Source organism: Thalia democratica, chromosome 3, assembly GCF_965202585.1.
Source record: "Thalia democratica chromosome 3, ktThaDemo2.hap1.1, whole genome shotgun sequence".
NCBI classification, from domain to species: domain Eukaryota; kingdom Metazoa; phylum Chordata; class Thaliacea; order Salpida; family Salpidae; genus Thalia; species Thalia democratica.
This window is the reverse complement of record NC_139167.1, coordinates 69193657-69221549: the sequence shown is the minus strand read 5'-3', so window position 1 is coordinate 69221549 and position 27893 is coordinate 69193657.

Below are 27893 nucleotides of genomic sequence, written 5' to 3'. Positions count from 1 at the left end.
ATACTATTTAACATATCCTGTTTTTATTATCAAGATATTTTACTTGTACTATGAAACCTAAAAGTTTTTACTGACTGTCTTAAAAGCTTAAAGTTTTATTTCTGATAACTTTTTTTTGTAAATACTATATAAAAAAAGGTCTATTAAAAACATTTACAGAAAAGTTATACATTTATCGAATATGTAAAAAAAGGCATTTAAGCAATACAAGTCTCAATCAACACATGAAAATTCATTACGAATATAAAGAATTTAAATGTGATGTTTGCTTGAAAGTATTTTCTAAAAAGTTTAATTTTGAAGTTTATTATAGGATTCATACAGGAGAAAAACCTTTTGCTTGTCAAATTCCTGAGCAAACGTTTGCTTTAAAAATAATCTAGTTCGACATCAAGCTACTCACAGTAAAATTAGACCTTTAAATGTTCTATATGTCCAGAAAGTAGATATTTTAAAACTAAAGGTGATTTCATGGTATTTCATTATGAACTTGTAGTCACTGTGAGTATAAAACTCACATAAAATCTAATTAAAATAGGCATGAACAAATTCATGAAGAGAAAAATGTTTAATTTTTTGATATAATGTTTTTTACGCTACTAATCTTAATATTGAAATTTAAAGTTAATTTTATAAAATTAGCCTGAAAGTAACAGCAAAAAATTAATAACTTGCTGTTTTAAATTTATTTTCTGACTATCCATTTAACTACTTCTTTTGAAATTTAAAAAATACAGAATTGAAAAAATGATTAATTAAGTTTTAACGAGTATTTCTCTTACAATATTGTTCACAAGCACGAAACAGTTAAAAAAATACAATATTTTCGTTATAACCATTTTGTTATTTATTACAAATTTTCAGTGTACACTTTTTTTAGTTATTAAAGACTTAGAGTTAGCTAAATTTTGTTACTCATAAATCTTAGTAGTTCACAGTTTTTTTTTTATAATCTGTTTAATCCTTTATAAACATTTTAATATCTGTTTAATTTTTGAAACAGATATCATACATTTTGGTTTCTTAATTAAAGATTAGTATAATTACTACAAACATTTTTTTTGATAAAGTTACTATTATGACTTTCTTAATATAGTGAATTTTTACAGTAAACTATTTCAAAATGTGATGTTTGCTTGACAGTGTTTGATGAATGTCTAAAACTTGAACCTCCTTACAGAATTCATACAGGAGAAAAAAACACTTTGTTTATTAAATTTGTGACAAAAATTTATCATAAATGGCATTACTTCAACTTCAAGCAACCTATTATTTTATGATCTTTTAAATGTACTATTTACCTAAAAGGCATGTTTTTCAAAACAAAACACAAGTTGAATATACATATTGAATATCATTATGAACCAGTGTTTACTTATAATCGTTGTGAACAGAAAATCCAGACGATAAAGTCATTTAAACAAACATGATAGAACTCATGTTCTTACAAGAAACTATTTATTTGTTTTCTAAATCGATTTAAAAAAAAGTAAATTTTTAAATATTAATTTGTTTGTTAAAATTTGTCAAATAGGAGAAATAATACAATTTTATAGGTTTAATTTACATACATAGTTTTTTTTTGCTCTATTCGGTAGCTGTACACACGTTTTTGACAAAAATATTTTGTTTTACCAAATTTTTGTATGGTTTTGAAATTGCTTTTTTAATTTATTGAGTTATTAACAGAAATAAACGTAAGTAAACAACAAAACTTTATTATAGAAGGTTTTATTGAGTTTGTTTGAAACGTATTGGATACTGGAAATTCTTTAATTCTTAACTAATTTCATATGTAATTTTGCTGTTTTTACATTTCAAAATTAAAGTTAGAAATTTCTTAAGGTACTTCTATATTTTTATAATTAACTACAAGCTTACTTTACTTTTTCCGTTGTTTATTTCAATTCAACTAACTTAAAATATTTTGAAATGTTATGGTTCTATTGTTAAAAGAAGATAAGTATTGTTTTATTTCTTTTTTCTTTATACCTATATTTTTTATGTAGACATACTACAGGAAAGTACAAGCATTCAGATATAAGTAGTAATTAATAATTGTTCTGCTAAAAGATATTCTATAGTTTAAAATGATAACATAACAATTAATGTATTTAAAGGTTTCTACTACAAAAAATATTTAACTACTTTGTTATAGTTATAAGCACGTGAACTTTAAGAAGTTAGTTATTTGTAAAATATTATTCTGTATTTGTAAAAAACTATTCGTTTAAGGTTTTTAGAAAAACTACTAAATATTTTCTCTTTATTCATGTTGTTAATTTTGAAATTTAAGATTTTATTAAATGTTCTATAATGTTCCACATGTTATTTTGTTAATATTTGTTATAATCGTTTAAGTATTGGTTAATACGTTTATAATGGAGTTTACATCTAAAGCTTTCCTTGCAAATACCGGTAAGTAAATTAACTTCATCGATTTTTACTAAAGTCACTTAAAAAAATTTTTGATAGTTTATTAATTGATATGTATACCACTTTAGTACTTAAAGTTGTTTGTTTGCTAAATAATAGATAAACAAAAAATTAAACATGCTCTATATTTACTAATTTATAATTTCTTAGATTTTTTTTAAATTTTTGTTTACTGACCATTTATTTCTAGATGTGCTAAACCAAGCTAATTTGCTTCTGGCAAATTTAAAAAAAATAATTGAAGATTTACAAGCTAAAAGTAACAATTTTCAATTTCAAGTAGAAAAATTAACAATTGAAAATACTAAATTAAGAACTGAAAACAAGCAACTCATTATTTCAAACAAAAATCTCAATAATGAAATAAATAGCCTTAAAGAAAATTTGAGTGGAAAAGTTGTTAGGTAGTTTTATAAAGCTTATTTCTTCAATTCTTTTAATATCATTGTTATTTTAACTTTAACTTATACAACTTAGTTTTTGATATTAGTAAAAGTTCAATTTTTCAACACAGCAAAAGTTTAAAAATCAACAAAATTCAAAACAAATCCAATCAAATTGAAACTTCATCTACTGATGATGAAATTGTAAGAAGTGGTAATAAATCTGTAAATTTTGAAGGCAGTAAGTAAAATGGTATCTAAATAAAGTTTACTTGATGTTTAGTGTGTTAATTATAATATTTAGTCTAGTTTTTCGTAGTTTTATTTATAGTTTACATAGTTTTGTTTCTTATTCTAAACACTTATTAAAACTTAAATTTATTGGGAAGCTTAAAAACATTAAGAAGTTTTACTCGTAGCATTCCGATAAGGTGTATAAATATGAAAGTATATTTTATCATGAAATGAAACTGCTTTTAAAAAAGTAACTAGGTTTTGTTAAGTAATTCACTTAAATAAACAAAAAACTAGCATATAGAACTTATAATGCGCTAAAACATATGTAATTTATACTGATTTGAAAAATTTGGTCGTAGGAAAAAGCATCCAAACTAATAATTGTGAAAACGACATGAAATTTCTACAAAATAGTTTGGATAAAATAAATAAAACTGTAAACAGTAACTTATTTGAGAAAATGGTAAGAAATAAGAATTATATAATAATTTAAAAAATAGGTTAATTTACAGTTTGATAAATTTATACCGTTTTTTATTTCCAGCGTCCAAGACAATGAGAACCACTTTGTTTAGACGGTAAACTATAATAAATTAGTAACAACAAACTTTTTGTAAAAAATAAAATATTGGTTCTTCTGTCTTTGAAAAAATGAACAAATACACGCTTTTGTTTCACTAAAACTTTCGCATTTTACTTTTTACCAGTACTTTTAGAACATTTTCAAGTGATAAACGGCTTTACAGTACAATTTTATTGTCAATAATATTTTAGATTGTACCAAACTTCAAGATAAAAAGCAGCAGAAGTTGAATGATAAAGTTGGTAGCTCATCTAAATTTATTAGTGAGTTGTTTTAATTTGTTTTACTTTTCAATTTTTACTTTATTACTGTTTTTAATTTAAGTTAAAAATTATTGAGTTTGTTTTTTAGATATCAAACTTTAAGATTATTAATTATAAATACAATAAAAATTTATATTAAATATATATAACTCCAACATTACACATTGTTGCTTTAAAAAAATTTAACATTGATACACTATTTGTTTTTAAATTAAGTTGCTATACTTTTCCTAGATTTCGAATAACATAATTATTTCAATAAGATTGTTTAGTTGTATAGTTGTTATTGTAAATAATCAGATTAAAGTATCATTTTAAAATTAACTAAGTTAGTTTTCTGTTTGTTATTTTAAATTGAATGTTTTACGTTTTTTATATAATATTTTATTCATTATATCTGATGTTTGAAATACTAAAGTCTAACAGATGTTCAAAAGTTCTACATTGTCGTTTATGTATATAAAGTTTTTGTTTCATTTTATAAAACTATAACTTATAACATTACCCTGAGCTAGTTTGTTTTTTTTTTGGCAACTCTAGATTTAAAGATTTTTTCTATTTTTCTCTATGTAGTTATTTACTTTTAAAAGGTTTAAATACTAATTTTTTTGATATGTCTGATATTCTGCTTTAAATATTGTAAAAGTTTTTATGCTTTAAATGGCTTTCTTAGTTTTTATTATTCGACTTTACTTTAATTTTAATTAGATTTTTTTTATATACTAGTATAAATTTAATTAGTTAATTTCACAGAAAAGTTGTTCACCTGTCAAATTTGTAACAAAAGATATACAAGCAATAAGAGTCTCAATCAACACATGAAAATCCATGATGAATCAAAAGGATTTAAATGAGATGTTTGCTTCAAGGTATCTGAAAGTAAGGCACATCTTAAAACACATTTGAGAGTTCATACAGGAGAAAAACCTTTTGCTTGTAAAGTCTGTGATAAAAAATTTGCTCAAAAAAGTCATTTAGTTCGACATCAAACAACTCACAGTGAAGTTAGATCTTTTAAATGTTCTATTTGCCCAGAAGGAAGATTTTTCAAGACAAAAGGTCAGTTAGGCAATCACATGGTATATCATTATGAACCAAAGTTTGCTTGCAGTCATTGTGATTATAAATGTCACCGAAAAGTTGGTTTAAAAAAGCATGAAAGAACTCATGAAAAGTAAAAGTTAAAACAAAAGATATTTTATTATAGTTCATAGCAATCAGACTACTGAAGTAAAACATTGTCTGACGCTGTATTTCTTAAGTTAAGTTATGAAAGCAATTTTTTTCTTCTAGTTATGTTATTTCTTTTTTCTTAACTTATAGAAAAAATTAATTTAAAGTTCATAAAAAAATAATTCACTAACTTGTTTATTTTGTTAATTGTAGTATGAGCAACTGAACTAAAACTATTTTGGTAATTTCTTGATTCTATTTTTTAATATTTGTATCATAAGTACAAGTAAACTTAATAAGTAACATGTTGTGAATTACGTTTAGCTTTGTTAAATTTATCTTGAAAATTGTTATAATTTAAACTTTAACAATATATAGATATATAGTAGATTAAACTGTTAATGAAAAAGTATTTATGTTAATTATTTTAAGTTTAATTTCAAATTAGTTTAGTAAACAGTTTGTTGTTTTTACTCTAACTGTGTACTTATGTTTTTTAATGTTAAGAAACATAGCAGTTTACAAGAATTTAGATAGTTTCATATTTTTAAAGTCATGAAAGTTTTTGTCTAAAAACTCATAACAATTAACAAGTTTTGAGTTTTTAAAGCTTCTAACTTGGACAATTAATCGAATAAATACTCTTTTTCATTTATTTGCATCTAAATGTTTTAGTTTTTGTAAATTATTTTTAGTGATTTCGTGTATCAATTTTGCAAATTGTTCAATAAAACTAAATAAAGTAGTATTTATATAAAAAAATACCGTTTTACAGTCCAAATGCAACAAATTGTGAGTAAATACTTGTTATGATATTAGTATTTCTATTAATTTTTCTTTCAAAGTCAGTTCATTCGTTTTTTTTTTTTGTTTCAATTCATTAGAAAAAGTTTCGTTATACAGATTTGTAATAATTAACAGTTTTTTATAAATTTATTATCATAATAGAGTTCATTGGTCAGTCACTTCTTACAAATGAAGGTTAGTTACATTTTACTATTATGCTACCTTCTAGGTTACACTATTAACTAAAAAACTATAAACTACTTACTAAAAAGCATAAACATTTTTATTTTAACTTAATAAAATTTCTCAATAAATAGTAGACCTGATATAATTCAAGAACCCTGTTACTCTAATAAATTTATATAAGTAATACTTAGCTTGACGTCTTAAGACATTCTGCAATTATGTTAGAAAGGCATTATCAAAGTAAATTTTGAAAATTGTTTTATTCTTTAATATAAAATTTTTCATTTGTGTTTTGCTAGAATTTTATTTTGTGAAAGACATAAAATTGAAGAAAATAACTATGATCATCGTGTAGATACAAATAAAAATGTCACATATAAGCAAAATATATGTAGGTATTTTTGTTGTTTATTAATTTTAAATTGACTTTAATCATTAGTTAAAAACTGTAAACTAAATGATTGAGTATTTTACTATAATTCATTTATTTTTGATAAATTCAGCTTTATTTTTACTGACTTAAATATGATATTTGTGATAACGTTTATCTTATATAATAAACTAATACATGTATGAAAAACATTAAGAAAATAATAAAAATTGAACAAAATAATTACGATAAGAGACAAAAACTATATAATAACAATGAAAAGTAAAGGTATGAAAACTTTTATAAATTAATAAAAAATCAAAACTACTTATTTTCATTATTTCAGACTGTGCTAAATTTCAAGTACTAGATTAGAAATCGCAGAAAATTAATAACAAAGTTGGTTGCTCAATGGTAACTAATAGTAAGTTTTGTCTATAGAGTATATTTGTAAAATTATTTATAAGCATTTAACGTTGTTGTTAATAAGACAACTGTTTTTTATTTATACCAGTTATTTTTTGTTTTAATATACTAATACTAATTGTTTATAGTGTATAAGTAATTAATGTAATTAATGAGTTTAAATTAATAGTATTATATTTCATTTTATATTTTGCTTTCAAAATATGATGATACACTAAAGTATATAAGTTTTGGATCATTTAATTTTCTAATTTACTTAAACATTCTGTTTAATTTAAAAGTACTTATTTGTAGTTACTATATTTTTATATTCATTTAAATTCATTTTGACTATTACTAAAGTTTTTCTCTAACTCAAATAAAAAGACTAATAATCTAATTAAAACTCACTCTTTTAAAATATATAAGGTTTGTTTAACATCAACAGGCAATAAGCTAATTGTAAAGTTTGTGATAGAAGATATACTAGCAAAAAAAGTCTCAATCAACACATAAAAATTCATGACGAATCTAAAGCATTTAAATGTGATTGTTGCTTCAAAGTATTTCACCAAAAATCTAATTTAACACATCATTATAGAACTCATACAGGAGAAAACCTTATTCATGTCTAGTTTGTGATAAAAAGTTTGCTCAAAATTGTGCATTAGTTCAACATTAAGCAACTCACAGTGAATTTACCCCTTTTAAATGTTTTATTTGTACAGAAGGGAGATTTTTTCATCAGAAGATCATCTTACCCGTCACATGGTATATCATTATGAACCAAAGTTTGCTTGTAGTCATTGTGATTATAAAACTCACACAAAGTGTTGTTTCAACAGGCATTTTAAAACTCATGACAGGAAAAATGTTTAAATTTTTAATAATTCACTTGTTGTTTTAAGGTAATGAATAAAAATAATTTATGTTAAAACTTTTTATTGTTGTTCAAAATTTTGTTTCAAGCAATATGCTGTCTATTTTTCTCGAGCTGGTTTACATTCTAATGATTTAATTTCTTTAAAAATCAATTACAGATTTAAAATAAGGGATTAATTAATTATTATTTTTTTAATTTTACAGTTCATAAAATTTTGATTTAACACATTTTTATGACCGGATCTACAACTTTTTTTTATTACTTTAAACTCTTGATAGTGTTTGTAAAACATTGCTTAATAATCACCATAGAAATTACACAAGAGAAAAACCATTTGCTTGTCAAGTTTGTGATATTAAATTTTCTGAATAAAGTAATAAAGTTCGACTTCAAGCAACTCACAGTGATGTTAGATCATTCAAATGTTCCATCTGTCCAGAAAGTAGATATTTCAAAACAAAACCTCAATTAAGCCATCCCATTATGTTTCATATGAACCGAAATTTTCATGTAGTTATTGTAAATACCAATGTCACCGAAAAAATAATTTTAAGAATCATGAAAAACTCATGAAAAGTAAAGCTTAAAGCAAAAAGAACTCTCTTATAGTTCTTAACTATCAAACTATTGAAATGAAATTTTTGCCTGACGCTTTATTTCTTAAGGTAAGTTATAAAGCAAAGTTTTGATTGCAATAATTTCTTTTTTACTAACTCTCAGAAAACATCCATTGAAAGTTGTTGAAAAAATAATTTACTTACTTGTTTCTTTTGTTTAATATAGTATGAGCGACTAAACTGAAATTATTTTGTAATTTTTTAATTCTATACCTAAACTTTTATATCAAAAGTTTAAGTAAACTTATTCAGTAAAATGCTGTCTACTGTTTTCTTTTTTGTTGGATTTCTTTAAAATTGTTTTAATTCACAGTTTAAACTTAAGAATAAATAAAAGTACCGTAAAATAAACAACTAATAGAAAAATATTTTATTTTTTATATAAAATAAATTATAATAAATAAATTGTTGTCTTTACTCTAACTGTATACTTACATTTAGTAATGTTTAAAAGTATAGCAGTATACGAACACTAAAAATTTATTTCATCTTTTATAAGTTGTGAAAGTTTTTTCTAAAGTTACATAACAACTAATTTTTTAAAGCTTCTAATTTTGACAATTAAGTATTTATCATATCAAATAAACACTCTTTTTCAATTATTTGCACGTAAATGTTTAAGTTTAAATAATTTATTTTTTGTTTTAGTTTTGTTAACTGTTTCTAAAATATTAATTATAATCTTAATTATTCGAAATAAAACATATTCACAGTCCAAAAACATGTTATGATACTAGTATTGTTATGAGTTCATTGTTTTTATGTGAGTTATTTCGTTTCTTGTTTAAATTCATTAGAAAAAGTTTCGTTATACAGATTTGTAATAATTTAAAGTAGTTTATATTCATTATTATATGGAGTTTATAGGTTCGTCACTTCTTACAGATGAAGGTTAGTAAAAGTTTAGTAGTTTGTTTTTTTTCTAAATCACACTATTTACTTAAAAAATTCAAATTAATTACTAAAAAGCATAATAATATACATGTTTAAATTTAAATTAAAAATATTTGTAACTCATAGTATAATTCAAGAATCCTTCTATTCTAGAAATCTTTAATAAATAAGATTTAGCTTGACGTTTTAAGACATTTCTGCAATTCTGTTAGACAGGCACTATCAAACTAAATTACGAAAAATAAAATAAAAATGTTTTAAAGTCAATAATTTATCAATAATGTTTTGTTAACATTTTTTTTTGTTTTCTTCTCAACAAAAGATAGAAACATCAATACATGGAATAACTTAATTATACTATATTAAAATTCTTAATAATACTATAAAATATTAATGCTTCATTTTTAAAAAGTATTTTTTTTAGTCATAAAAAAATTATTTTTATACTAATTGAACCGTTGAAGCTGTAAACTGAGTTTAAGCCAAAGTAGTGATAATACTTTGTTAAATTTCCAGTTAAGAAAAACATATCGAATGCTTAAAAATATTTTACATCTAAAATTACTTTAGATGTATCAAACCAAACTAGTTTACTACTCAACAACTTGAAACTAATAATTGATAAATTACAATCTGAGAAAGCTCATTTTAAAACTCAAGTAGAAAAACTAAAACTTGAGAAGAAGCAACTTATTATTTCAAACAAAATTAATGTGTTAAAAAAAGACTTACAACGAAAAGAATCATTGTAAGTTTCAAATTTATATTTACATGTTATGATAATCAGTTGAACATGTTTTATACTATTAAAACTTAATGGTTTTAATTAACCACACAATTTCTTTAAATACCAAAGAAAGACGAATAAAATCAATAATGAAATAAATTCAGTTCAAGTTAAATTTTCACCTACCAATTCTGTGACTTTAAATGTTACTGGTAAACCATCTACTTCAAAAAAATGTTAGTAAACAATTATATAATCAACATGACTTTATGTTTTAACTATAAATTTTATATTACTCTGTAACTTTACTTAATTTGAAGTATATTTACTTTACTAATATTTACTTTGAGTTTGTAACGACTAAATTATTATGATAATGTTAAAATACTAATAATAATTGTTAGTTAACAAGTTTAGAGATGTTTTTAATTTTTATTGTTATATTATATGTTCTATTACTGTTAGGTTCAACTAAAGCTGATAAAACTAACCAATTAAAAGAAGTTTCAAAAGTAGTGAAATCTGAACAGAATGACTTAGATGAAATTTAATCATCGCAAAATACCATTGACAATAAGCAAAATGAAGGTAGTTTAGTCAATAGAAAAATGCAATATAAAATAATAGTCTCTTAACCATTAGTTTTTTTCTTACATTCACAAAGAATAACATCATAAATGTAAAAACTAGATAAACTATTTTGGTAGTTTTTAAACCGTAAATATTAAATTTTGCTACAAATTCTTGAAAAAATAACAAGCTAATATTTAATATTTAAAACATTCTGGTTCTCAATAAAAAATTATATTGTAATTGTATTATCTTTGTAAAATATCAGCTTTTTATTATTATTAATATATAAAATAAAGTTTTAGTTTTATCTTAAACTACTTAAATTCGTGTCTTATTAATAATGTCTTAAAGTATTTAAAACTTGGTTTATTTATTGTTATTTATCTTAAAACTATAAATTGGAATAAATACATTTAAATTTACAAAATACAGAAAAACAGTTTAGTTGTCAAGTTTGTTGTAGAAGATATTCATCTAAGCGTAATCTAAATCAACACATGAACGTTCATGACGAGTCAAAAGCATTTAAATGTGATATTTGCTTGAAAGTTTTTCAAAGTCAAAAGGATCTTAAACGAAACTTTAGAACTCATACAGGAGAAAAACCCTTTGCTTGTCAAGTTTATGATAGAAAATTTGCTCATAAAGGTAGTTTAGTACAACATCAAGCAACTCACAGTGAAATTCGATCTTTCAAATGTAGTATTTGCCCAGAAGAGAGACTTTTCAAAACAAAACATGATTTAAACCAACACATGGTGTTTCATTATAAACCAAAGTTTGCTTGCAAACACTGTGATTATAAAACTCACACAAAACAGAATTTGAATAGACATGAAAAAACTCACCATAAGAAATGAATATTTATTTGGTACGCTAATACTAGTTGTTTAACTATAAGTTTTAATAGAATTGATTTAAGAAAATTACTAATGTAGATTGTTTAAATTTATAATTTATGTACGTGATTTTTAGGTAAAAATAAACACAATTCAAATTCTTCTTCGCAAAAACAGATTTAAGTCAAACGTTCGTTCGATGTGTGGTGACAATAATCGTTTTACAAAAATCTTACAGTAACTAAATTTCCATAACAAAGTTATGTTTATTTTCAGTTAATTTGTGAAACAAGATTACGTTTTTTTTTTCTCTACACTAAGAAGTCACATTATTTTTTTATGAGTTATGAACTAAAGTTAAAACAATAATTTTCTAGTGCGTTTTTTCAGTTAAGAGTAAAAATTAAATAATGTGTTGTTTTAGGTTTGGAAGAACAAAACTGTTTTTTTTTAACTAAAAAACGTCTTAAAAAAAGATAGAAATTGTTAATATTTCTCAAGATAGTTGCTTACAAAAAATCTCTTTTCTTTCCAACTTTTGTTTTAATTGAAATAAACAAATATTTTGCTAAAACTGTTTTGATGACTGTTGGTATTTGATTAGTAGTTTAGTATTTTAAAGCTATTAATATAAAGAAATTGTCGATATAACATTTATTCCAAGTACAAAAACAATGGTAGCACACAATAAGTATATACAGTTTTAATTTTATATAATATTTTTTAACTACCTTTGTTTTCACTGTTAAAAGTTTTCTTGTTTAAATTTACTAGAAGTTGTATGCCGACACAGATTAGTAAAATATTGCAAATTTATTGCCATAATGGAGTGTACATGTCATTCACTACTTACAGATGAGGGTTAGTAAATTTGTAAAATCTTTGGTTTAATAATTGTTGAACAGTTTTAAAACAAAAGTAAGTCGAAAACAGTACAATAAGTTATTTAAGACATCTTCCTTACATTTAAAATTACTTGAATTGAAAAAATAATTTTAGAATTGTCAAATGAAGCTATTTTACTACAATTAAGTTTGAAAGAAATAGTTGATAAACTACAATATGAAAAAACTTATCTAAAAACTCAAGTGGAAAAACTTAAAATTGAGAAAAAACAACTAATTATTTCAAATAGAAATCTAACAAACAAATTCATTGTGTTAAAAAAAGACTTACAAAGAAAAGTTTCATAGTAAGTTTAAAAGTTTTATGATTCAATGTACTAATTATTATCAGTTATATATACATAATAAGCTTAAATAACGTAATTATATCAATTAGTTAAACTTATTTTATCAACAAATTTAGTGAGAATTTACACAGCGATGAAGTAAAACTAGAACAAGTTCAATTATCATCTACTAATGATGAAACTGTAAAAATTTATGATAACTCTTTACAAAAAAGTGAGTTGAAACTATTATTTACAGTCCGTTCTTTTTTTTTACAATCGTTATTAATACTTAAAAACTTAAAGCAATGTTGTAATGTATATGTTTTATCTAGATGTAAGTTGTATTGCCATTTTAATTAAAGTGCTTTTTCTTTAGAGTATATGAAATATAACATTTTCAAATACTTAATATTGTTACACTTTGAAAGATTTCAAAACAAAATCTTTGACGTATAATAAAGTATTGTTTGTTTTTACTAATAAAATTACTGTAAGTTTGAAAATATTGTTTTTTGTTTGTACCTGTTTAAGTTTTAATATTTTAGATATCTTCATCTGTATAAAAAATTCAATTACAGTATGCTAGCGTTAATAAGTTTTCTTATTAATTTTGTGGTGATTAAAAAAGGTTAATATTGTATTTCATAGTTATTTAGATTTTTTTTTATTGCTTTCCTATTTTTTAGACTTAGATGAAACTGATGAAATCAATAAATTAAAAGAAGTTTCAAAAAATTCTAAAGTTAAAGAAACTAATTTACCTGAATTTCATACACCCAAAAGTAACTATGTCAGTAAAATAAATAAAGGTAGTTTAATACCAAAATAGTTGTACTACTTCATAAACGTTGTTTATCAATTATGTTTTGAATCTTAAATTCAAGAAATTTATTAATCTTTTACAATCGCTAGTAAATATCAAAACATAAAACACTAGAATAAAATTGTTAACACAAAGTTCGAAATAGTTATACTAATTTTACTATTAAATAGATTTATGCAAGTTGTATATTTTATTTGCGACCGGTTTTGGTGGCAAGAGATTGCGACCTTTTCAAGCAAAAATAAAATATGAAACTGCATATAACAATGTTAGTTAATTATACTGTTGTTTAAACACTTATTCATGCGTGAAGAATATAAACAAAAACAAAAATTTTGCATATTCGAAAATTCAAGCATATCAGAGTATATTTAGGTAAAATTGGTACTAGTTTAAAAAAAACGGATTGAATTAATATTAATATAAAGAGTCAAATAAAAAAACTGAATCCAGAGCTTTAAAAAAAAATAATAATAGAATATTTATACCTTGACATTTATCTAAATGAAATTAAGAACTGTCTAAAATTGTGGTTTTAAGCCAAAAGTCAACAAAACATTAATAAAACTCTAAGTTGCTGAAGACATGCAGACACAGAAACAGATTTTTATTAATAAACTGGAAAGCAGATAAAACTTAACCAAGTCATAATTTAAGTAAAAAATAGGTTGTTTTTCTTGATTTTTTCATTGAGTTTTTGTTGACTTTTGGCTTAAAATGAAAAAAAGTTTTTTAGAAAGTTCTTAATTCATCTTAGATAAATTTTTAGAATTTTTTTAGATAGTTCTTAAATCCGTTTAAATTTTGACTGTTTATGTTAACTTAACACAAATTAGATTTTGAAATCTTCAGCGACTTTGAGTTTTATTAATTTTTTCTTGACCCTTGGCTTAAAACCATAATTTTAGACAGTTCTTAATTTCATTTAGATAAATTTCAAGGTATAAATATTTTATTTTTATTTTTTTTTAAAAAGCTCTGTATTCAGTTTTTTATTTGACTCTTTATATTAATATTAATTCAATCCGTTTTTTTTAAACTAGTACCAATTTTCCCTTAATATACTCTGATATGCTTGAATTTTCGAATATGCAACATTTTTGTTTTTGTTTATATTCTTCACGCATGAATAAGTGTTTAAACAACAGTATAATTAACTAACATTGTTATATGCAGTTTCATATTTTATTTTTGCTTGAAAAGGTCGCAATCTCTTGTCACCGAAACCGGTCGCGAATAAAATATACAATTTGCTTAAATCTATTTAAATAAGCTCTTTACATCCCAGTAAATTGAGCATTCTTTTTTAGTTAAGGCAAATAACTATATAATTTTACTATTAAAAAGTTTTTCAGTTATACTTTTTTGTTCTACACATTTTTAACATTACTAATTTTATTTATTAATATTATTTTAAGTTAAAAAATGATTAACTCATCTAACTAAGACAGCATTTAATTTAAAAAAAATTGTTTTTATGAAAAAAAAAATTACATATAATTATGAAGATATTATAGCTCTGTTGTTATATAAATATGTTCATATTTATATTTGATTGAAGTATGTAAGTAAAAATCAAAATACTTTAAATGAAATATATGCAATTCAAAGCAATCTCTTTAACTAGCATAATAGAAATTATAAGTTGTCATTTTACAACTTCTTAAGACTATACAAATTCTTAATCTAAACAAATAATTAACCAAGTTCGGCCGAAATATATTTTTCATCTGTAACTTCTTCAATTTGTAAAACTTTAGTTTAAAGAAGTTTTATCTGGTAATGGGAAGTTATAACAACTAAATATTGTTAAAAATAGTAAGAATAGTAATAAGTTTAATTTATAAATTTTGCAGACAAAGTGTTCAATTGCGAAAGTTGCAGTAAAAACTTTTCAAGCAAAACTTCTCTCAATTTACATATGAAAATTCATCAAGTATTTTTCTTATAGTCACCATAACTTATAACTATTACCGTTTTTTTAACGTTTTCTGAGAAAAACTATTTGTTCAGATAGTGAACAAATCATTTTTTGTTAAGGACAAACTGTTAAAATTATAACACTATCATTCATTATCTTTAATTTTTGAAAGATTAACTTATATGATATTGAGGAATTTTTCTTCTAAAAAATATAGATTTTTATTCCAATGTAATATTGTTAAGAATTGAAAATGAGACTTAGTTTATCAAAATCAATTAAAAAAAAGTTTTTAATTTTTTTATTAGCTTTAAAAATGTTGTAAAAACCACAATTAGAAAAATAATAACAATTAAAAATTGTAATTCTTATGTTTTTAAACTAATGTTGTTTTGTTGACAATTTATTGGAAACTAAGTTTACATACTAAAATATGTTGTTCCTACAATAAAAACATTTTACTTCAAAAAAGCTTAAGTATATTGTTATATGCGAAGTCTAAGTAAAAAATACTCATTTAATCGTTTTTTTTTTCGATAATTTAGTATACTAACGATCAAAAGCTTATTTTTTTTCAAAATATTTATATTTTTTAAGCATTATCTATTATTTTAAGCTTTTAACTTGAATTTATTCTTTTATGTTTATGCATTTTTGCTGTGAATTGTTATGTTTCAGTGCTTCAAATTTTTTGTTTTGAAATGTAAACAATAAAGTTCAAGTTACTACAAGTACTACTTATATTTATTGTTTTTCTAAGTAAACAGCCTGTTACCCATTTAAAGTTTATTTTAACAAAAAGTGTATTTTTTTTTGTTGCTACGTCTTTAGCAGCAAAAAAGTGATTTAGAATTTGCATTCAACGTTTATAGTTTGAAATGTAAAAAGTCATCGATTTCCAAATGTAAACTAAACTATTTGTTATATTAATTAATTGAATCTATTTTTTCGTTATTATACGATACCAATTTCTATATAAATTGTACTTAAATAAATACTTGACTTTTAAGGTTTTATAAAACTGATAGTTAAAGGTGATTTTAACTATTTAAAAACTGTTGAAATATTGGCTTAAAAAGTTAAACAATTTTTTTTATAACAAACGTTCTATAACGTAAAATGATATTTATACGATTTAATAAAAATATTAATTATAATCGGCTAGGTTCTTCTTAAATCTAAACGATGTAACTTAATGTTGTATTAAAAAATATTTTAACTATTTTCTTCATAGATATTTTATACATAGTTTAAAGCAGTGCTTCTGAAATTGGGTTCCGCGGAACCCTAGGGTTCCGCGACGCCTCTCAGGGGTTCCGCGAAGCCTTTCGAAATTAAAAAAAGAGGTTTGAAAGAAAAAATATATATAAATCATAAAACTTCAAAAAAACTGGAACACATAAAATGGAAAAAATATATAAATATAACATTCATTGATCTGCTTAGTGTGTATCTAGTGGTAGAAATTTTAATAGGTATTCATTATTAATAGGTGTCCTGGTTGCGCAAATTTTTGTAAATTTTTTGAATTTCTATTTTTAGTGAAGTCATTAAAATACTGGTATTATCACTAAAGCAAACAATGTAGGAGCGATCAAAACAAATTCTAAGGTTTACACAATAAAACTAAATAAAAGATCTTTATCAGAAACTTATTTTTTGTATATTATATTGTTTCAAATGCTGTAAAAATGTATAAAAAGATGTCTATTAGCTTGATTTAATATTTAATATGTATAAAAGATTATTTTCTACTTAAAAAATGCTACTATAATGAAATGAAATGTGTCGAAAATTATTTCATCAGCAAGGGTTTAGAGTGGAATAAATGTGTCGGCATTTGTACTGACGGTGCAGCGTCTATGACTGGGTCCAAAAATGGTGTAGTGAGGAAAATAAAGGATAAAGCAGTTGAAGCTAAATGGATACATTGTTTTTTACATAGAGAAAATTTGGCAACAAAATATCCTCCATCTTGATTACAATAATTTCTATCAGCGTCGATTAAAACTGTTAATTTTATAAAGAAAAGTGACACAAAGGCCAGATGTTTCAATAACTTATGTGAAAGTCTAGATGCTGATCACCTGCGACTTCTTTATCACAATGAAGTTCGCTGGCTGTCGAAGGGGCGGACACTGGTTCGTCTCGTTGAATTAAAGAAGCAAGTGTTCGCCTAGTAAGCAATGGTTAGCAAAGGTTAGCAATGGTAATTTTGCGATGTTTCACCGGTTTGATGAGGCCCATGAAAAATGCATAGAATTCAACTTCTCTGACGAAATATAGAACCATCTTGATCTTTTGTCTATAAAGTTTCAACATTATTTTCCTGAAGATGTTCGCATCGGAAATCTATGGATTTTGAATCCTTTTATGTGTGATATTGCTTCAGAAGAAGTGAATCTTCCTACAGATACAGAAAACGAATTGCTGCAACTATCTGAAGATAGCAATTTAAAACTGAGTTTCAAAGGGAAGGAGTTTTTAACATTTTGGATATGTGCAATTTCAGAGTACCCCGTCTTAGTAAAGCGTGTAGTAAAATTTATTTTACCATTCACCACCACTTATCTTTGCGAGTCCGTCTTTTCGAATGTAACAAACATTAAAACGAATCAAAGGAACTGAATGCTGACTCCAACCTAATCTACCTGTCTCCGTCTCAGTCTATCCAAAATTCAGCCACACATTGATATGATTGTTGCTAAGAGACAAGTACAAGCTTCTCACTAAATGTTTTTTATTTATTTTTTGTTAGGCATCTTACCCGTTTATTACAGTAATCTGTGAATTCGATTAGGTTCATGTTCATTTCGTTATTGTTTGTAGCTCTCATTTTGTTTTTATTATGCATGGAAAGATTTTTATGACGTTGCGATTAATCATGTTTGTTTTCGTTTACTTATTATAGGATCATAAAATACCTATTGCCTCTGGCGCACTTTGAGTTTGACTCGACTTAATACTATTACAATTGGTATGATTTCTAACAATGATATAGTTTTGCTGAAAAGTTAGTTTTTCACTGAAATTCTTTTGTTTTTTGCAGGAAATATTATATTAAACATTTTATGTAAAATTAAATTAGGGGTTCCACGGAAAAGTTGAACTTTGGAAAAGGGTTCCGCCACTAGAAAAAGGTTCAGAAGCAATGGTTTAAAGATTCAAAGATTTATTGAAAAAGATTGTAATGGATAAAGTGTACTTAAAATATTCAAAGAAGCTATCAGCTGTTGAATTTTTAATTTTCAAGGTTAACTACTTTAGAAAAAGTTTAACTTTAACATTCTAAAAAAATATAAGAATATTAAAGAAATATTTGATGTCATAACGTATTTTTGTTGCTTAAAAGTTTTGTACATATGAAACTTTATACTAATTTCGTATTCAATAACTTGGTTTATTTTAGTTAAAACTAAACTTTCAGAAGTGTATTGGATATGAGGGCTTTTATTTTAAATAACTATGTCTAATATTTTTTATTTTATATAATTAGAATTGAAATGGTAGCATTTTCGAATCAAATGGTACAGTAGTATCATTTCTAAATTAGAACTGAAAAACCCCTTTTCATCGTATGTAAACTCTACTTAAACTATTTTAACATTTAATAAATCATCTTTCGGTTCAACCTGGAATCTTCTCAAATGGATTTGTTCATTTAAACTATTAAGTAGGTCTGTAGAAAGCTTACTTCGTTGGTATGCCAGTTAATTTACGACCATTACTGTTTTCAAATCTTAGTAGAAAAAATGTTTTGACGACCTTGTTGAATGGCGATGTACTTTAGTTATACTTTTAAAGTAACACTGCAAACTTACTGAAAAAAACTATTTACAATTTTGAACATTTATTAATTTTACACAAATTTTCAACTTTTTTTTTTCTGTTTTTTAAAACTACTTACACACTTACCAATAGATTTATTGCATATTTACTATTTAATTTTTATTAATATTGTTGACAAAAAAGATAACAAGTATATGAAAATGTTTATAAACTAATATTAATTTTGTTCAAAAAAAGTCGAAAAAGAATTAAACTAAATAAATTTATAGTAAATAAAAACTTAAGAGAAAGAGTATTGAGAGTATAAACGTAAAATAGAATAAATAAAAGTTTAGCTTTATAAAAACAACTAAGTGGTAAAATAAACTTCGAACAGTGACAGGATCCATTAAATTCATTTAAATAAAAACGAATATCAGCCGGTTTAGGCTGTAAAAATAACGATATTTATGATTCCACTTCTGCATTCAAAAACTCGCTGTAAATTTATACTGTCAACCATGACGTCAATAAGTACAAGTTAGTAAAACATGATTATACCTTTAAAATTGTTATTTTTTCCACGTTTAAAATTAGATAAAAATTTTTTTTGCCAGAATGTTATTATTTTTTTTTGCAACTACTGAAACCAAATCTTCAAAAGTAAAAGAAAATAACAATTTAAAGGTAAGCTTTAGTTATTATATTACTATAATATACACTTTGTTTTTGAATCTTGTTAGTAGAGTACATATCAAACTGTTAAAATAATTTATAAAAACATAGTATTTTATCTTTTAATTGGATTTATTAAAGTACCTTGAAAGCAATTTAGTTTTTTCATATTTTAACTGCTTATATACAAACATAAATAAGTTTTAGTTAGTTTGTTATTAATTGCTTAATTATACATATTTTTGATGTATTGGCTGTTGTTGGTCATTTTAAATTAAATTAAAATAAATTTATAATTATTTTTTTTACTTTATAAATCCATGCACACAAGTACTTTCTTGAAAATAATAAGTAGTTTATCTTTGATTGTTTTTGACAAGTTTGTAGAATTTTTTATGGACTAACTGAAACTATTTTTATATATCAAAATAAGTATTTTACTAAAATTTTAATGTTTATTCCTAGAAGATAACGTTTTTCTTGTCTTGCTAATTATGTAATAATTCACATGATTTAGTTTGTCTAGTTAAATACCGTAAATTAAAAAAAATCGGAAACGTTGTATAGAATAATCAAACAATTAAATATCTAAGAGTTATTGTTTCATTAAAATAAACTTTTCATATTTGAAAAAGTCTTTCTAAAAACGAAAACTGAAACAAATGAAAAGTTTAATGATAATACTATACTCCTTCATAATATATCATTTATATCATCTAAAAATTTAGTTATTTTTGTGGTAGTGACTATGTGGGGAAAACATCTCAAAGGTTTCACGTAAGAATCGATCAGCATATACCGAAAATTCTGAAAAGGTCTTTCTAAGAAAAATGCGAGTAAATACTTCTCTGCGATTGGACAATCATGAGTGTGAAAGATTTATAAAGAAGAGAACCTTTTAGTTTTAGTGAGATCGGAGAACTCGTTTCAGCTACATTTTCTGGAAGCCTGATACGTTCAATTTTTAAAGACCAGTTTATATAAGCAGAAAAATCTAGTTTCAAACTAAACATTTTAAATCACTATACTAAGTTAATTTAAAGTAATTAGTTCAAATATTTAATTAAGTTTTAAAGTTTTGCATTTTGCTGCTAACACAATTTTTTGTCAGTTTTCCGTTTATTTCAAGTTAATCATAAAACAAAGTTTATAACTAGAACTTTAACTAGTAGCAATGTACAAAAATGTTTGATAGTATGCATTTGAACTTCTCTCACAAAATTAAGTAGTTTTTATACTTATAAAAAAAAACATTTATGTGTATATTTTAAAAATGGTTAGTATTAAAACATTTTAGTAATTTACAACAAGTACCGATCTTCTGAGTAATGTATATATTTAAGTTTCATTATAAAAATTTGTAGTTGCTGAGTGCTAATATTTCAGAGACTTACGTGAGATAATAGTATTTAGTTAATGAGTTAGTAAATAAATTTATACTGTACTAAAAAACATTAACAAAAACTTAAGTTTTTTTTTATTTCGTTTGTTTTGTAAATTACTTTAAACTAATTGAGTTTTTATAAATATTTCATTTTAACTAGATTGCTGCCGGTTTAGGCTGTTTAAAATAACAAACACTTGTTATTAGTAATAATTTCAAAACAGCTTTTTATTTATATTTAAGTCAAATACTAGCGTGTAATGACGTCATTTGTTATATTTTAATGTTTTTTAACTAGTACAGTGTTTTTATTACTACTGTTTAAAATTCGAAGAACGTTAATTAACTATATTTAAATGTAAATATAAAAATTGTTTATAAAAAATTAATAATATAAAGTAAGTTACTTTGTTGTAAACTAGTAGTAAAACTTGGTAAATCATGACTAAAAATAAATATTTTAAACTTGTAATAAAAGAATAAAAATTATCTAACTAATAGCTTATTTTTGCACTAAAATTTGATTATAAATACTTGTATAAATTAATTGTGTGGCTTACTTCTATAATAAAAGAAATAAAATAAAAAAATTTAGAAATATAGCAAATTAGTTTGCTGCTTTACTAGTGGCTAAATCATTTTAAACCTTATCAACCAAGAAACATAGAAAAAAATACCTAACTGAAAAAAAATTGTTAGATAAATCAAACTACTTTTGAATCTCATAAAACAAAATTAATACTTAAAGTATAGTTAGTTTAGATAAAAACTTTCATTGACGTCACGATCTATTCATAACTAATAAATGTTTCGCCTTTTTTGAAAATTTCATGTTGTAGTTATAAGAGGAATATTTATATGGTCTAACGCGGCCAGAAATTTTATTAAATAATTACTATACCTATAATTACGATAGTTTAACACAAGAATATTTTTATACTTGGTTAATGAGCCTTACATTATGCCTGTTTTTAAATTGTTTAAAACTTATCTTATAGTCAGGGCTGCCAAAAGTTTTTAGTAAATTTTTTACAGGTTTTTAAAAGTACACACTTTTGGGTATATTTTTAATTTAAAGTTAAGTTTAAGATAATAAATTGTGTTAGATAGTATATTAACATTGAAATGATACTGTACATAAGGTTCTAGTGGTTGTAAATTTTTAAATGTTTAGGGTTGATTTGCAATTTTCAATTTAGATAGTTTTTAATGCTCGCATTAAGACGCCTACTCCATCAGACTAAACATAATGAAGTTTCACAAATAGCATATTAAAAATATTTGTTTTTTATTTTATTGAAGAAAAATATCAGACTTCCTCTTTTTTCTACAATGATAAATGTTTGTAAAAGGCTGCTGAACCCTTATCTAGAATTAAATACATAATTCTTAAGAGTATTAGCACAATAATCTTAACATTAAATGTAAGTTTGCTGAAATAACCTTATAATGAAATTTGATTTTATTAACTGTAAATACTTAATGCATTTAGTTTTGTTTGATATCATAAAAGATTTGCCTTTATGTTGCCAATTTGAGGGTAGCTTCAAATTTCCACTACTGTTTTTGAATTACTTGAAAACCATGCAACTAGTTTGCATATTTGCTGAGTCAGCAAAAAAATAATAAAGTTATTTTTTATACTTTTTTTTTATATTTATACTCTCAACCCTTACCCACCTTAACGAAACATAAAAAAACAAATAAAAAAATGAAATTTTACTAATAAAATAAAAAAAAAAACACAAGAAAAAACATTGCTAACTCAGCAAATATACAAATTAGTTGCATGATTTTCAAGTAATTCAAAAACAGTAGTGGAAATTTGAAACTATCCCCAATTTAAAATTAGAAAACAATTTGTCCATAAACTTATTTTCAAATTTTAAGTTTTACAGTTACGAGTCAGAATTTCTGCAAAAATAGATATTTCAAGATTACCTAGCTAAACTAATATAATTGCTTCTTTTTTTCTCAAGCTATTACTTACAATTCGTATACAAGTAAACAAAAACATATTTATTTAAACTCATCATAAAACTTGTTAGGTATACAATAAAAATAAAAAGAACCTCATGCAATTTTAATGAAAAGGTTAAATACATTTTTTTATGTGATAGAAAATTCATGAAATAAACTAAAAACTGTTTTAGTTTTGAGTATAACTTATAAGTTGTAAAAATTTTTAAGCGTTATTTTAAATATTCATATCGTCTCAGACGTAAAGAATTTTCAAAAACAAAATTATATTTTAAAATATGTTCACTCAAAATATAAACAAACAAAAACAGAACTATATTAAAGTTAATTAAAAAAACGAACTGTTAGATTTAATATACTTTCAATCAAAGCTAAAAAAGTTATGTTGAGCGAAAACAGTGAGTAAAATAGTTTAATTTATTTAGAAAAAAAATAACTGCATTATATATATATATGTATATAATTTGTTTAACGACAAAAAATACGCTCAAAAAATAGGGTAGCTGTCTAAATTTCGCGAGCGTACAAAATTTCTATAGGGGACAAAATTGTACGAAAACAAAAATTGCACGAAGATACTTTTGCACGAAGACTAATTTGCACGAGAGCACAAAATTGCACGAAGATAAAATTGTACGTAGACAAAATTTCAAGAAGGTTCACTTTTGCACGAGAGTATATTTTTGGACGAGCAGACAATTTTGCACACAGACACTTTTGTACGAAGGATTTTTGCACGAGTGACAATTTAGCACGGAGGGTCAATTTTACACTGGTTTTGTTTCCTTCCCAGGGACGGGTTAAAAATGCGCGTAGCATTTTTGCACGAAAAAATTTATATAATATTTAAAAAAAAAAATAGAATTAAAAAATTTAATAAGTAAATAATAGAAAAAACCAAAATAATAATGTTTAATAAAATTAAAAAAATCTAAATTATAAAATTTAATACCTAAATAATAAAAAATTTTAAAAAAAATTTAATAAAAAATTTCAAGTAAAATATAACAAATATTAAAAAATTAATTTTTAATTAATTAAAAAAAATATTAAAAAATAAGTAAAAAATGACAAATCAAATAATTAATTAAGATAAGTATAAATAAATTAAAAAGATATATATAATTTAAATAATAAATACATTAAATGAAAGACCAAAACAAATGTTAATAAAATTAATAAGAAAAGTCAAAGTAAATGAAATAAACAATTAAAAAAATTTAAAATAAATAATAATAATTTAAAAAGTCAAAATGAACAAATTAAATAATAAACAAAAATCAATCAAAAAAAATCTATATAAATAAAAATAAAAACTAGATTTAAAAATTATATTGTAACCGTTATTAAAATATAATAACCAAAAAGAGTTTTAGTTATGTTAGTAATTGAATGAATGAAATTAACTAATTTTAGCTGTTGTAAAATTTTGTTTGTTTCATTTTAGTCAAAAGCTTGTACAGTGCTTCCTCGCTAATCCGGTCCTCGCTAATCCGGTTCTTCGCTAATCCGGCCGGTTTTAGTCGAGAAGTCGACTTATTTACTTTAGCGTTTTTAGCGTTTAATTTCATTTTACTTCGAAAAAGTATTCAATTTACGTTTTATAAGTATGCAAGCAATATATTGTAACGTCATAATAAAGTATCATTTATATAATCTTAAGTTTTTTTTCATACTTTTCCCGCTCAGTTGTAACAAACTTGTTTATTATTCATTTGCAATTTTTCTGTCTTTGCTAAGCAAGCTACACTTTAATATACTACAATCAACATATCTGGTTAAAAAATGGATAAGACAACAAAGAAACGAAAACGCGTTCAACTAGCAATTGAAAACAAGTTAAAAGTTTGCGAAATGGCAAACAATAATGTGCCTAAAGCTATTATAATGAGCCAGTTTAACATTAGTAAGTCAACTTTAAATGACATTTTGAGAGGCGAAGAAAAGTTCAAAAAATAAAATAAATTAAATTGACAGAAGTTTTATAGTACGTTTTGTTATATACATTCATAATATGTAAAAAAAGCGATATTTTGTTCTTATCCGGCCAAAGGCAAATCCGGCCGTATTTTCAAAAAAATCTTACCCAACTTGGCAGGATTAGCGAGGAAGCACTGTATCTCCTTTTTCTTTAAAAAAATTACGAATAAAATTGCTTCTGACAGTGCTTTTTCGCAAGTATGGATTAGATAAAGAGAAATAACGAAGCAGGAGAAACTTAGGAGCTAATTAGAGTAAAACGCGTGCAAATAGTGATGCAACTAAGATAAAGTTAAGACAAATAGAAAATAGTTATATAAAAATTATGTTGAAAACTTTTACATAAAACAAAAAAAAGCAAGTTAAGTACATTTTATGGAAGTATACAGCCATAACAGAACTTTCTGTACAATGCACAATAAAAATATCAGCAGACGGATTTTCTCCTTTCTAAGTTTATTTAATTGTCTCACTAATTTGCATGCTCGTTTTTTTCTGTGCAAAATTATGTTCGTGCAATTTTGTACGCTCGTGCAGTTTTAAGACCTACCCATGTAAATGTTATTATTTTTTTTATAATTTTGTTTTATTCCATATTGAAGCCTATTATAATTTTAATTTATTTTAAAGTTTACATCAATACATGTTTATTCTTTGATAAGGGATATTTTTATTAAAATTAAATTCTAGTTTCATTTTATTAAAAAATTATTTAAATTTGTATTAGTTTTTATACATAATAATTTAGTTTTAATTAAAAAAAGCTAAACAAATTAAGAAAAAAAATAAATAAAAGTTGTATAAACTTAACTAAATTAAAATTAATTAAACTAATAGATGCTTATTACTTTTTTCAGTAAAATATAAAGGTTTTAATATATTTTTTGTTTAGTTATTTTAAGTTAGTTTTTTTTTGTGCAAAATTGACCCTCCGTGCAAAACTGTCTGTCGTGCAAAATTGACCTTCCGTGCAAAATTGTAACTCGTGCAAAATTGAGCTTCCGTGCAAAATAGTCTTCGTGCAATCTTGTGCCCGCGTGCAAAGTAGTCTTCGTGCAAAAGTATCTTCGTGCAATTTTGTACACTCGTGCAATTTTGTTCTCGTGCAATTTAGTCCCCACGTGCAATTTAGTAACCTTGTGCAATTTCGTATTCGCGCAATTTAGACCCGTTTCCAGAAATATATAGTCCTACGACCTAGTACACGAAAAAAAAAACCTTTCAGTTATCAAGTCGCAGACTACGGATACCTTTTAACGTCTTGTCTAGGACAACTATGTAAAGCTACATGAATAAAACAGTTCTATTGGCCAATGAAAGATAATTTTACAGCATAACTTTACACTGGAATGTGTAGAACATCTTTATTGTGAAACTTTGAATCATTTAAGGAGAAAAAATAACATTAAACCTATAGATGATATTTCTATATTATAAATATTATTAATTTTATTTGAAATTACAGTCGATAACTTCTAAAAAGTATTTTAATAATTTACATTTAACATTGGAAATGATTAAAGCATTTCGAATAATTTAACTCAAGCGTTAAACATTAATTTTAAGTACCATTTAAATTTGTCCAAGCGTTGTAGAACTTTTTTAAAATGACACTAATAGTTTTTAATTGAAATGTTTTAAAAATGCAAAAAAATTATCAAAAAAAGATGTTTATTTTTGAATTATTGATCTCTAGTTAATTTTAAAGAGTTAAATAAAAGTGTTTATCTCTTTTTTTCTTTTTATTCTTAATAGTTTGTAATAAATACATGAAACTAAAAACTTTTTTAATAAAATGTAATAGTTAAATAACTTTTGTACTTTTTAAAATCTAAACTCATTTGCAAAAAACCTTTAGAATTGATAAAAAAAATATACATACGTTTTATTCTTTAAAACTTAAAAAAGTAGTCTTAAATAATATTATGAATGTGCAAATTTACAACTTTATTTGATGTCCTCGACATGACATTAAACTATTCTGGTGTTCGACTTGATAATTAAAAGGTTTTTTCGTACACAAGGTTCTAGTACCAATTTTTTAGCGTATTTCTGTCGTTTAATTAACAATACTACTTTAAAATTTTAGTTGAAAAAAATTCCAAACTTGTTTATTATATTAAAGTAGTAAATTATATGATACAACAGTGTATATACTTTTAAAAAACTTGATTTAATTATATTAAAGTTATTGTTGCTAATAGAAGCAATTTATTTTAAAGAACTTTAATTTGTGTCTATATTTCTTTTTTTTTATTAAACAATAATTATTTACTATGCAACATAACATTATTTTAGTCTAGAATTATCAAAGTTCAAAACTGGGGCCAAAAATAAGTAAACAAAGCTTAAAAAAATAAATTAATTAAAACAATCTACTATAGCATAGTTCTTGTTTTAGTTTATTTACATACAACTATAATTTTATACAAGTATTATTAATTAAGAGATATATAGCAACCTAATAATAAAGTATAAATTACATACTTAGTCTGTTAGTTTAGTCAAAAAGTAAATTAAAAAATTAATAATAATTTCAGTATTAATTAATTCATACAAAAATGGTAACACTTGTAATAAAACACTCAACAAATATACTACAGCAGAAACAATACAAGCTTAATTTAATTTTTTAATGACCATTATAAAACATTAAAAGCAGTTAAACTTTTGAATAGGTAAGAATATTTGAATTGGAAAAAACGCAGTTTAACTTGATGTTACAATTATTTATTTTTTTGTTTTTTGTGCATTTTTTTGTAGAAGTAGAGTATTTAATTAACTTTGGTCTTTATTAATTTACATTAAACTCAAACCAGGACTGTCATCTACA